We start from the raw sequence: 7171 nt of genomic DNA, 5'->3' as shown, positions 1-7171 counted from the left end.
TTTTCGACAAAACAACATCAAAAGAAAGGATTCGAACTTTGTAGAAAACGACTAATAGCGACCTAAACATCTGTTACCCAGGTCCGTACAAGATCAGCGATCACATTAAGTTGAAGTGTGAAGGAAAGAAAATAAACAACGGAGACTAGAAAGCACCGAAATTAAATAAGTAGGGATCTTACATGGGTGCTTTATCCAATTGAGCACCAGAGAAACGAAATAACAGTCCTTGCGTCTACTGTTCTAACCGTTTGGAGGTGAGGGAGCTAGCAGCATCCAGAGGTAACTAGTTTCAGTTCCATTTGCAGTTCTAAGTAAGAAACTATCATCCACAGCGTCCTCCAGTCCCATCTAGTGACACAAAAGACAACCTCGAATTAAACTTTAAGTGTTTAAATGTTTATTCTTATAATAACTTAAAGATGAGTTTATTTATATTAATAGAGAAGATTCTGCAGGCTCCATAGATAAAAGGCGCATCAGCAAAAGAGCTGAAAACATTACATGACAGTCCACACAAATGCTTAGAAGATATTAGTGGACTAGGTGTAATAACAGTGTCCTGGAGGCCTCTTATATCAATAGTCCAGAAAGCCACTGCGCATCCGCTAGGAAAAATATTCCGATTCGGATTTTTTGCACAATCTTACTTAAAAAGGACCCCTTTTAACAAATTTGCATGTTGCCAGGACCAAAAGTGAGTCAAATATTTTTAAACGTTTTTTTTGTTTTTTCCTAAAAATTTTTTTTGCATGGAACAAAGTTTTTTTGGTTTTTTGGATCATTCAAAATAGAAAAGGTCTTTAGTGACATTTCTCTAAAGTTGATAGTTTTTGACATATAAGCGATAAAAACTTGAAAACTTGCGAAATCGGCCATTTTTAACCCTCAAAAACTATGTCAAAAACTGAAAATTTAAATGCTGCCAAGATAGGTAGATATTCTTTAAACATCGGTTGATGAAATCCCGAAGAGTTTTTTGCAATGCAATATTCAAAACTCCTTTGTTTTTTAATTGTTAATCAAGCGTGCGCGACACTATTTTCCACCGACAGTATGGTGCAAATGAAAGGAAATAATTCGTTATTTCGTAAACCGGCGACGTTAAGGAAAAATCCCGAAACAGGTCGATTTTTATTTTTAAGTTATGATATTGTGGTATATATGGTATACTAGTGACGTCATCCATCTGGGCGTAATGACGTAATCGATGATATTTTTAAATGAGAATAGGGGTCGTGTGTTAGCCCATTTGAAAGGCTCTTTAATTCTCTATTCAGTAATATAAAAATTTATATAATTATTTATACAGGGTATCCTTCTACTTCTTTTTTTGTCAAACAATTTAATTTAATAAAAATTTTTTGGACACCCTGTATAAATAATTATGTAAATGTTTACATTACTGAATAGAGAATTGAAGAACCTTTCAAATGAGCTACCACACGACCCCTATTCTCATTTAAAAAATCATCGATTACGTCATCACGCCCAGACGGATGACGTCACTAGTATCCCATATATGCCACAATATCATAACTTAAAAATAAAAATCGACCTGTTTCGGGTTTTTTCCTTAAAGTTACCGGTTTACCAAATAACGAATTTATTCCTTTCATTTGCACCATACTGTAACACATGCAACGCAACGGTGGGAAGTAGTGTCGCGCACGCGTGATTAGAAATTAAAAAACAAAGGAGTTTTGAATAATGCATTGCAAAAAACTCTTAGGGATTTCATCAATCGATGTTTAAAGAATATCTATCTACCTTGGCAACATTCAAATTTTAAGTTTTTCACATAGGTTTTGAAGGTTAAAAATGGCCGATTTCGCAATTTTTCAATTTTTATTCGCTTATATGTCAAAAACTATCAACTTTAGAGAAAAGTCACTATAGATCTTTTCTGTTTGGAATGATCCAAAAAACCTAAAAAAACTTTGTTCCATACAAAAAAAAAATAATTTTAGGAAAAAAAAACTTTTAAATAATTTTTGACCCACTTTTGGTCCTGGCAACATGCAAATTTGTTAAAAGGGGTCCTTTTTGAGTAAGATTGTGCAAAAAATCCGAATCGGAATATTTTTCCTAGCAGATGCGCAGTGGCTTTCTGGACTACAAGGAAAATCATGATAAAATGGGAGACAGAATCCAAGAGAATATCTGAAACGATGATATTATATCTCGATGATATCTTAAAAGCCATTAAACTTCATCTTGCTTATCTACACGACCAACCAGCTTCAGTGTTTTACGATGGATTTACCAACACAAGCGTTAAACTCTTTTTGGCTTCCGAGGGACTTCCCACTAAGACTGAAGATCTACGACGAATTCTGCTGGAATTTAACAATGCCTATGGGATTGGTCCAGATGAGGTGGAAGCTGATCTTGATGCTTATAGGTCCTTTCTTCTGAAAGAATTATACACCTGCAAAAATCAAGGGAATGTCACCGAAATTACTATTCCGGTACCTCTCCAAAACAAAATTTTTAAACATCACGACGTGTTCTGAGAGACTATAAGCCTCAAATTGTTTTAATGATAACAACTTTAGCATGGTTTTGATTAATATTCGTTCTATAAGATACAAAAGTGATGAATTATTTTTGTTCCTAGAGGAATTAGGATTTCCCCCGGTAGTTGCGGTTACAGAGCACTGGCTTGAAGTCAACGAGCCTTTTTTTGTAGATAAATACACCACAATTGCTAGGTATGATCGTCCAAGCTCAGCTTATGGGGGACACTAATTCTGTCTACGAGTAATGATTTTTCTTTGGTAACAAAATATGACTTTTTGTTAAGTGAAGCCTTCTTTGAGTTTTCCTTAGTTTACAATAAGAATCTTAATCTTTATATTATTTGCATTTATATATCACTTGACTCTTCCGTGGAACTATTTTTTCAGAACCTGCTAAATTTGTTAGATAGCCTGCCCCATAAAAGTAGAAAAATTTTATGCGGGGACTTTAACATTGATTATGCTGCTGCTTGTGCTACACAAATATCCTTGGTCAATATATTTGAATCGTATGGTCTAACAATGCACGTTGAATCTCCTAGAAGGATTACAAAAACTTCATCTAGCATATTGATTATACTGTCTCAGATTTCTTACCCTTTGATGTCCACTCTACAATTATTAATGCTGGAATATCTGATCATGAAGCAGTTTATACGAAGTTTAATATCTTCAGCAAACCCTCCTCGAAAACCCGACGTTTAGTCAGGATTTTTTCCACCCGGAACTTTCGTAAATTCCAAAATTTATGCTTAACCTCTGAGTGGCGCTTTCCTGCTATGGACGTGGATAATAATTTCAGTGATTTTTTAGATAAGCTTGTCTGTATCTTCAATAATGCATTTTCTTTAATTGCAATTAAGCCAAAACATCGCAAACCCTGGACTACTAAAGGTATCCGAATATCTTCCAAGAATATGCGTTCTTTTCTCTATATCAAGAAAATTTACTACCAACGTCTCTATCACTGAATATATCAAGTACAGGGCACCCTATCTTAAACTCATAAAATCAGCTAAAAAAGTCTACTACCAAAACCGTCTGGGAAACTCTAAAAGTGTTGCAAAAGAAACTTGGTCCATAATAAACGATCTTCGAAATAAAACCCCCACTGCTCAAACAGTTTCCCTTCCAAACCCTGAAAATCTAAATGAATACTTTGTTAATGTGAGTAAAAATATTACATCACCTATTTTGCCACAACAAGATCCCATTTCCTATCTCCTTAATTCAAGACAGGTCTCTAATTCATTCTTTATAAAACCAGTCAATAAATCTGAACTGATCCAAGCAATCAATAGTATCAAAAGCAAATCTTCCTGTAGTACTGATGGTCTATCGAAAAAACTTTTTCTAATCTTCCAGAAAATGTGTCAGAAGTCCTCATCTCACTAATTAATGATTCTTTTGAGAAAGGTAAATTTCCAGAGTGCCTGAAGACAGCCATTATTATTCCTCTTCATAAGGGTGGTGAAATATCTAATACCTGCAATTATAGACCTATTGCACTACTACCGGTACTCTCCAAAATTATTGAGAGACTCATAAAAGCCCGACTTATGTCCTTTCTAGTTGAAAACAACATTTTATCACAAAATCAGTTCGGCTTTTTAAATAATAAATGCACCCCTGATGGCATGTTTTCTGTACTACATGAGGTTTATCAAGCACTGAACAATAACCTTCACACTGCCACCGTTTTTTGTGACTACGCCAAAACTTTTGATTGTGTAAATCACAACATTTTGATAAAAAAAAACTAAATTTCTACGAAATTCGAGGCATTTCTTTAGATTGGTTCCAATCTTACTTGGATGATAGAAAACAACTGGTTAGAGCAAATGATACAGACTCTAGTCTCAAAAACATTATATGTGGGGTACCTCAAGGTTCAGTATTGGGTCTTCTACTTTTCCTTATCTTTATTAATGACATTACTAGTTTAAAAATCGATGGAAAAATCTTTCTTTTTGCTGATGATACCAGTATCACTTGGAGCAACTCAAACATTGCAACTCTTCATGCTACTATAACTTCTGATCTACTTACAATAAAAACCTGGTCTGACTCTAATTTACTCTCAGTTAACGTAGATAAAACAGTAGCATTGTCTTATAAAGGAGCTCTTCAACCCTTACCTCTTAATAACAGCCAGATCAGTACCGTTGATTCTGTAAAATTTCTTGGTATTTTTTTAGACAGCAACCTTAAATGGTCCCTCCATATCGATTTGTTAAGAAAGAAACTATCTTCAACTTGCTATGCTATAAGATCTGTTTCGAATAAACTCAATCTAGAATCTTCCAAAATAACATATTTTTCTTTATTCGAGTCGCATCTTCGTTATGGTCTTCCTTTTTGGGGTTCTGGTACAGCTGCCCAATTCGATGTTATTTTCAAATTACAAAAAAGAGCAATAAGATATCTGTTTGGCCTCAGAAGAACAACACATTGCAGAAGTTACTTCAAAGATCACGGAATTTTAACCCTTCCATCTTTGTATATTTTAGAAACTGTTTGCTTAATTCGTAAACATCTACATGTCTTTCCACCAAGACCTAACCATGACTACTTCACGAGAAATTCTACGTTTAACGTCTATTTGCCAACCCCGTCCTCGGAGTTAGTAAAGAAATCTATATTATACTCCGCAAAAAAACTTTATAACCATCTCCCTCTACAACTTAAATCTGCAGCATCTTTCCCCAAATTCCGTAAACTGACAAAAGCGTACCTATCTGAAAGACCATATTATTCAATAGAAGATTTTCTTAATCAATAACTAAGAAATGACAATACCCTTTGCACAAGTAGTATTTTTATTATTTTTTTTATCTATATTTGGGTGTCATATGGCAGCAGCTTATCTTTTAAAACTTTTTTATTAATTACTAGGTAGACTATGCATTTGCAATTTATTTTAAATTTTGCAATTGATTATTTGTGTTCATTCACCTTCATTTGTAACCAACTTCATTATTGTTATTATTATTTTAAATATTTGACGATTTTTTATTGATTGATTTATGACGATTGTTATTGTTTTGTTTTCTTGACTTTTCTAAGCTTTGTCGATAAAATTATACAATGTTTCATGACAATAAAACATATTTCTATTCTATTCTATTCTATTCTATTCTATTCTAAACGTCAATTCAAGATAGCAGGGGCATTCCGACACATAGAGTCCGACACAAGTCAATAGAGGAATCCTTGCAAAGGAGGTTGCAAATATTGGAGATGTTGGAAACTGAAAAAAAAGGCAGATAATAGGCAGCAGGCAAAGAAGGAGATAACCTGTGTGGTAAGTCATGAAGAATATAAGCAATTCAAATGAATGAAGTTTTTAAGTCTATAAGTACGAGAAAGAAACAAAATTTTAAAGGAAAAGTAATGGTGCGATAGATGTCTACTACACAAAATGGGACTATCATGTTATTCCTCTCATAAATATGCAGAATGTAATGGACAGTACCATTAATTACTATTATATTGTTATTGCTACACATGTGAGAAGATCGATATGATACCAAAAGGAACTCGGAAAACAGAAGGTCACAAAATAGACTTAATTGTAGTAGGAGCAGAGGTGAGAACTGTTACAAGGGATCATCAAAGAGACAAGAGAACACCGTCAGCTGTCTATGTCACCAGAATGAAGAAGTTCTATTTGCAACGGTATTAGTATGAGTAAGAGACTCAAAAGGAAGCTCGCAGTGAATAAGAGCGTTGATTGACCACTACGCGCAGTCATCATTCTTTACGGAGCAGACTATACAATGCAAGTCTCGGTATAAAAAGAAAGGCTGTCCAAGTCCAGATATCTGGATAAACATTATTTATTTCTCTTGGTTTAGATTTAGATTTTCTCTTATGTTTTATTCATAGCTTGTCTTTTTCGATTAAGAAAACAAATAGTAATGGCGTTTATTTTCGAATCATTAAAAATAATTGTACACATATAATACAATCAGTCTTTGTTTAAGTTTTGTTTCTTCTTGTTAAAACTTTTGGAGATTTCCCAATAAAGTCTCAAACATTCTTTTATTTCTAGCTTTAAATTTTTCATCTGTGTTTTGTGCTTCAAGAGATTGCTGCCAACTAGGCACTTCATTTTACGCCACTATAACTTTGCTTATTAAACCGCGTTGTTTATTTGTTAAAGTGTCATCATCTGGAACATTATCTCACAATCTACTATAATCAAAAATTGTATTTCTCCTTTTAGCAGGAGGCTACTTATTTTCGGTAAACACCCTTGATTTAATAGAACTTTTATCACCATCTCGACTTTTGTTATCACCAAGTCTTTTCATAACATTTTATGGAGGTAATTGTGACGGATCTCTCCCAATTAACCTTTTTATACCTTCGCCTACTCCTTTTAAACTGTTTTTTGCTTCTTCTAGTTCATATTATGGATTTCTATGTATTTATTTAAAAACTTAAATTTTTTCTAATTTTTACATTTTCCGGAAATTACAAATTTTACATATAAAGTCAGAAAACGTTAAAAAAATTTTTAACATTATAAAAATGTTGAAAAGGAGCTTCATAAATGTTTTATGTATTTTTAAATTTTAAATAATATGAAAAAAATTATGAACAGATAAGCAGATATAGGTTATTACGTACTATTCTCCTTCTCT

At 33.4% G+C, this 7171-nt stretch overlaps 1 pseudogene; it reads right to left on the bottom strand.

The window, feature by feature from the left end:
• Window positions 1–243: 243 nt before the first annotated feature.
• On the bottom strand, window positions 244–6937 carry LOC114328508 (pinin-like; annotated as a pseudogene).
• Window positions 6938–7171: the final 234 nt, after the last annotated feature.

This window comes from Diabrotica virgifera, chromosome 4, assembly GCF_917563875.1.
Source record: "Diabrotica virgifera virgifera chromosome 4, PGI_DIABVI_V3a".
NCBI classification, from domain to species: domain Eukaryota; kingdom Metazoa; phylum Arthropoda; class Insecta; order Coleoptera; family Chrysomelidae; genus Diabrotica; species Diabrotica virgifera.
This window is presented reverse-complemented; position numbering and strand designations above follow the sequence as displayed.